Below are 7,145 nucleotides of genomic sequence, written 5' to 3' on the forward strand. Positions count from 1 at the left end.
AGGAGAATTGCCTGAACCCAGGAGGCGGAGGTTGCGGTGAGCCGAGATCACGCCATTGCACTCCAGCCTGGGTAACATGAGTGAAACTCCGTCTCAAGAAAAAAAAAAAAAGAATGACATGGTATTTGTCCTTCTATCTACCAGTATCTCACTGCCCTAACTTCATCATTTTTCTATTTGGACAATGAGTTCAAAAACAAGTGTAAAAACATGATCAGTTATCCTTAAGGAAATTATTCTATGTGGTATCAAAGTTTCAAAACACACAACCACCTGTTCTTTCAAATTAACTACATTGCTTCTATCTTCTCATTTGCCACAGTAGAATAAAATCTACAAAGTAGATAAAATACCATTGATAAATGTATGCTGATTTTTCATTCCAATACTTTTTTTTAGTATCTGAGTTTATAAGTTAAATAGGTAATAAATTTTACTTATAACACAGCTAATCTTATATTTTACAAAACTAAAGGAATAAATGTACCCAGATTTGAAATTTTTCAAAATGGCACTCCAGCCTGGGCAACAGAGCAAGACTCTATCTCAAGAAAACAAAAAAAGAAAAGAAAAAAAGAAAAATTGCCTATTACTGAACCTTATACCCAACAAAATTAATCAGTGCCTTGTTGACAAAACTGAAGACAAAGATTATTGCCATGTAACTCCCTTATCAAAAAAGTGCTCACATATATCTAGGGCAATACAGACAAGTCAAAGAAACAAAGGGGCAAGGTACATTACCAACTCAGCACGAACAAGAACGTAAGATATATCTGGCCACAAAGATGTAACAACCTACAACCTAATGTTTAACAGAATAAAAGTAAGCTTATAGAGATTTTCACAGCTTTTAGAAGAAAATTTTTGAAGAGATTATCATATGTTTCATAAAATGAACATTATTTTTCAAGGTTGAATAATTCTTATTTAAGGCACTAATAATTAGAGTTTCAGAGTCTGCCCTCTCAGCCCCTAAATGATGCTAAAAGGTAGCCTATTTAAAAAATTCAGGAAATTTTAATATATGAACTAAAAACTTAGTATAAACTAGATACAGCTTTGATATCAGACTATCAGATACCAACTATCAGTTGTGAGCTGGACAAACAGAAACAAAAAATGAGGAGTTTGAAGGTTCTTTGAAGGTTCAAATGAGAAAAAAGAGGGCTCTTTTTTAAGTACATTTTACTAGCATGTGTGTGCATATATATATATATATATATATATATATATTTTTTTTTTTTTTTTTAGTGTTGCTCTGTCTCCTAGGCTGGAGTGCAGTGGCGCAATCTTGGCTCATTGCAAACTCCACTAAAGAAGGAGGTGCAAGCGATTCTTCTTCGTTAGCCTCCTGAGTAGCTGGGATTATAGGTGTCTGCTACCATGCCTGGCTAATTTTTGTATTTTTGGTAAAGATGTAGTTTCATCATGTTTACCAGACTGGTCTCAAACTCCTGACCTTGTAATCCACCCACCTCGGCCTCCCAAAGAGCTAGGATTACAGGCGTGAGCCACCGCATCCGGCCAGTTTATATGTTTTTATTTCTCCTTCTTTCATAAGTTTCAGCACCTTTTTTTTTTTTTTTTTTGAGACAGAGTCTTTCTGTTTGCCCAGGCTGGAGTGCAGTGACACGATCTCAGCTCACAGCAACCTCCGCCTCCCGAGTTCAAGCAATTCTCCTGCCTTAGCCTCCTGAGTAGCTAGGATTGCAGGAATGTGCCACCACGCCTGCCTAATTTTTGTATATCTAGTAGAGACAGGGTTTTCACCATGCTGGCCAGGCTGGTCTCGAACTCCTGACCTCAGTTGATCCACCTGCCTCAGTCTCCCAAAGTGCTAGGATTACAGGTGTGAGCCACCATGCCCAGCCTCAGCACTTATAATATGTCTCTCTCACCACATCTGTACTGGAGACAAGGTTCACCACCTGAAACAGGGTTTCTGTTACAGCTAAAGACATTTCAGATTATTAATAATGTACCTTTTTAAGAGAAGCTACACCTACTCTTAGTTTGTATTATTTATTTATTTTTAAATAAAATTATTTTAAAAAAATAGAGATGGGGTCTTGCTATTTTGCTCAGGCTAGTCTTGTACTCCTGGCCTCAAGTGGGTAACTCCTACCTCAGCTTCCCAAAGTACTAGTATTATAGGCGTGAGCTACCATGCCTCACCCTTAAATAGTTTTTAAATAAATGTTTTCCCAAACTATTTTATTGTGGTTTTGGACAAATTATTCAAGTCTTACATTTCATATCTGTAAGAGATTGTTATGAAGATAATGCAGGCCTGGCTAGGTGGCTCACACCTGTAATCCCAGAACTTTAGGGGTTCCAGGCAGCAGGATCGCTTGAGATCAGCAATTACAGTGAGCTATGTTGCAGTTATAGTGAGCTATGATCATGCCACTGTACTCTACCCTGGGCGGCAGGGTAAGACTCTGACTCTACAAAAAATAAAGAACAAGATTAGCTAGGCACTGTGGCACGCCTACCCAGGGAGGTGAGGCTGGAGGATAGTTTGAGCCCAGTTTGATGTCACAGTGAGCTATGATAGTGCCACTGCACTCCAGCCTGGGAAACAGAGAGACAGCCTATCTCTAAAAAATAAAAAACAAAACACAAAAACAGATAATGCATATAAAAGTTTGGTAGAGTCTGGAAAATAATATAGATACCATTTTTTAAAGACTTTTTATTTATTTTTTTTTTTTGGAGACAGAGTCTCAATCTGTCACCTAGGCTAGAGTGTAGTGGGGCAATCATAGCTCACTGCAGCCTCGACTAACTGGGCTCAAGCAATTACCCCACTTCAGCCTCTTGAGTAGCTGGGACTATAGGCATGCACCACCATATTCATTCATTTCAAGTGACTGATGCTAACTCATGGTATCAAATGAATTAGGACAAAAGTAATGTGAAGGATTTTGGCTCTAGCAATTGAAGGTCAGAAGATTTCCATAAAGAAACTTAAGTTTCTAGAAGCAGCTTTAATCTTTACAAGACCAAAATGCATTCACCAGAACCAATGTCTGATCAAAGGCTTGGAAAAATAAAGTTTCAGCCATTAATCTACAAGCCTGATGGAGTATATGCTACATAAACATACATGAACTGTAAAAGATAACTATTGATATTACTATTTCACTTGGAAACCTTCACTAATTCACAAACTTGAGGTTGTCTGTTGAGCAGCATCAACCTACAGATCCCAATATGGAATTTTAAATGATTTTCAAAGAAATACTACTAATGTTAATAAATATGGCCGGGTGTGGTGGCTCACACCTGTAATCCTAACATTTTGGGAGCCTGGGGCTGGTGGATTACCTGAGGTCAGGAGTTCAAGACCAGCCTGGCCCATATGGTGAAACCCTGTCTCTACTAAAAATACAAAAAGTTAGCCGGGTGCAGCCTGAGGCAGGAGAATTGCTTGAACCTGGGAGGCAGAGGTTGTGGTGAGCCGAGATCACGCCACTGCGCTCCAGCCTGGGCTACAGAGCAAGACCCAGTCTCAAAAAAAAAAAAAAAAAAAAAAGTTTGAAGAACTGCCAAACCCTTTTCCAAGGCTCTGTACCACTTTAGATTTCCACCAGCAACAAATGAGGGCAATAATGTCTCAAATTCCTGGCCAACACTTGCTATTATTTGTCTTTTTGTTTATAGACATCCTGGGGGCGGGGGTGATGTGATAGTTCACTGTGGTTCTGATTTGTATTTTCCTGACCATCTTTTCATGTGCGTGTTGTCCTCTATTTTTTTTGGAGATGTCTGCTCAGATCCTTTGTACACTTTTTAATTGGGTAATCTGTTTTTTTATTGTTGAATTGAAAGAGTTCTTTATATATTCTGACACAAGTCAATTGGCAGATATATGAGTCAAAACTATTTTCACTCATTCTTGATGGTATCCTTTGAAGCAGCCAAGTTTTTAATTTTCAGAAAGTCCAATGTATCATTTTGCTTTTTGTTGATTGTGATTTTGGTGTCATATCTAAGAATTATATATCAAATCCAAGGGCATAAAAATTTGTCCCTATGTTTTCTAACAGTTATATATATACATTTAAATTTTTTATATTGATGGATTGATTGAGATGGGGTCTCCCTATCTTGCCCAGGCTGGTCTCAAACTCCTGGGCTCAAGTGATTCTATTGCCTCACCTTCCCAAAGTGTTGGGATTTACAGGCATGAGCCACTGTGCCCAGCCTTGTTTTACATTTTTAATCTAATAAGTAGATCTTTGATCCATTTTTGAGTTAATTTTTGTATATGGTGTGAAGCTACAACTTCACTTTTGCATGTCACTATCAGCTGTTCCAGCACCATTTGTTTAAAATATTATTTGTTCTCAATTAAAAGAATGGTCTTTACACTTTTTGAAAACAGCTCACCATAGCTTTATGGGTTTCTTTCTGTACTCTGAATTTTATGTCTATCCTTGTGCCAGGCAGGACTATACCATCAGGATTAAAATTGCTTTGTAGTGACGTGTGAGTCCTCCTACATTCTTCTTCTTCAGTATTGTTTTAACAATTCCCGGTCCCTTGAAATTCTACGTGAATTTTAGAATCACTTGTTACTTTCTAGAAGTCAGCTGAGATTTTGATAGTGATAATTACTGTACTGAATCGTTAATTTGTGGCACATTACCATTTTAACAAGTTCAAGTCTTGCAATTCATGAACATGAGATGTTTTTCTACTTATTTATATATTTATTTGAACAGTATTTTATGGTTTTCTAAGTATAATTTTGTATTCCTTTTGTTAAAGTTATTCCTAAATATTTTATCTTTGTGTTGTTATACATATTACTTCTGTTAATGTTAATAAACCCAACAATGAATTGTTATAATTATTACTTTACTATCTGTCATCATTTCCTAGCAAACTGCAGCTTCGTTCCCATCCACCTCCTTTGTGAGGTTATTTACAAATGTGTTAGGCACATATTATATTTCTAAATGTTATAGGCTCAACAATGGCTTTATGAAAGGAAAATTAAATTTTTAGACCCCAAACTTGCTATGCCAAAGATAAAAGTTAAACTTGGAAACTGAGTTATAAGAAAAACTGCCTTTCCTTTGTTCCCAAACAGTTGCAAGATGGAAGGCCACATCTCTCTCCAGGTGGCCTCCCTCACCCTGATCATGTAAATTATCTTCACATATAGGGACAATGACAATATTAGAAATCATTCTACTGCCCACTCCGAGACAAATGCAGATTTGCTGAGCATGAGAAAAATGCATAACTGACTGTTCCTGTACCCTCTCCTTTCACATGTAACATGGATTCAGTGAGGGCTAATCAAAGCCTCACAAGAATGTGACCACTATCTCACTATCTACCCTCCCACTTTTGTTTTTCTTTTCCCCTTCCCCTCCTTCCCACTCTTTCTCTGTTAAGTCTTGAAGTCCTCAAAACCGTCTTTGGAAAAAAATCCAGGTCACAGATCCTTCAATGCCCAGGGTCTCTTTTTCCCAGGTACAGCCTCAACCTGTGCAAAATAAACTTCTAAATTAATAAAGACCTGTCTCAGATACTTTTTGTTATATACATTCTATATATATTATTTTATATAATTGCTTTCGGGTCAGTAAAGAGAAGAAGAAAATGTGTTTATATTATCTTTTGTAATTTCATAATAACCTTTGCTTTGTCCAGTGGATTCGAATGATCTGGGGTCACTTGCGTCAGCCTGAAGAGCTTTCTTTAGTATTTCTTGTAAACTGGGTTTGCTAGCAACAAATTCTCTCACTTTTTCAAATCAAACAAAGTATTTTGCCTTCATTTTTGAAGGACAGCTTTACAGACATGCGATTATTCCTGGCTCATTTTTTTCCTTTGAGCAATCTGAGCCCACTATCTTTTGGTATCCTTTGTTTTTGCTGAGAAGTCAGCTGTTAATGTTTTGAGACTCCCTCGTAAGTAAAGTGTAGTTGTACTGGGGGAGGGGATATGGGGAGTGGGTAAAGATAGGGTCTCACTATGTTGCCCAGGCTGGTCTTGAACTCCTGACCCCAAGTGATCCCCCTGCCTTGACCTCCTAAAGTGCTATAATTACAGTGTGAGCCGCTGTGCCCGGCAGATGTGTAGTTTTCCCTTGCTGCTTTCAGGGTTTTGTCTTGGACTTTTGACATTTTTACTATGATGAATCTGTTTACGGGTCTTTTTGCATTAATCCTACTTGGACTTTGTTGAGCTTTCTGGATGGATGGGCTATTGTGTTTTGGTAAATTGGGAAGGTTTCATTCATTCTTTCTTCAACTTAATTTTTTTTTCCATTACCTCTCTCCTCTCCTTGTGGTATTTCTGTAATATAGATGTTAGTATTCTTAATTGTATCCCACATTTCTTTGAGGCTCTGTTTATTTTCTTCATTCTTTTCTGTTTTTTGACTTGTGTAATCTATCAAACTAGCTTCAAGTTGGCAAATCCTTTTTTCTGCCAGTTCAAAGCTATTCACAGAAATAAAGGAAGGCATGAGCTACTACAACCACCCAAAACTGGGCATTTTAGATACCTTGTTGCAACTCTGGGTACTGGTCCCCCCAGCTCTAGGGCTTGTTATTGTTGTTTGCTCTTTATCTGTTTAGTAATTGGCTGGATTATTTTAATGAAGTCTGTTGCTCTCCCAGTCTTAAATCTCTGATGTCCCTCAGGTAGACACAGCTTTGGGTATGCTAATAGTCACCTTAAGAAGCCAGTACTAATGGCAGAATTATCGTCCTCATTTTTCGTGACCCCATCCAGATACTTAACTCCACTAACTGACTGCTCTCCATTATCAACAATGCCTTGGGGCATAAACTCCTCTACAAAGTAATCTACAAAGAAGCTAATTACAGCTCCTTTGAAAGAACATTTTCTGGGGTCATGTTTGATATTTGTTCTGATTCCAGAAGAGCTCCTCCTAGCTGTCTCATTCTGCGGATCTCTCCTGACAGCTAGCTTACCTTCAGCTATCTTCGCTAGATCTACAAGTCTCCTCCCCATTGCCTTTCACCATACTTCTAGGGTTTTTTTGAGAATACCCTTAGGTTTAAAGTTCTCCAGGTTCTGTGGCGAACGAAGTCACTTAGTTAGGGAAGAGATTAAGAGCTGTTTTTCTCTTTCTTTTTTCCTTTCTTTCCCTT

General features: G+C 37.9%; 1 protein-coding gene across 1 annotated transcript in view; it reads right to left on the minus strand.

Moving 5' to 3' along the window:
- The window catches only part of SEC24A (SEC24 homolog A, COPII coat complex component), an 84,165-nt gene that overhangs the window by 60,879 nt on the left and 16,141 nt on the right, over positions 1-7,145 (minus strand). The window lies entirely within an intron of this gene.

The sequence above is a fragment of the Cebus imitator genome, unplaced genomic scaffold (genome assembly GCF_001604975.1).
Source record: "Cebus imitator isolate Cc_AM_T3 unplaced genomic scaffold, Cebus_imitator-1.0 Scaffold76, whole genome shotgun sequence".
Classification (NCBI taxonomy): Eukaryota; Metazoa; Chordata; class Mammalia; order Primates; family Cebidae; genus Cebus; species Cebus imitator.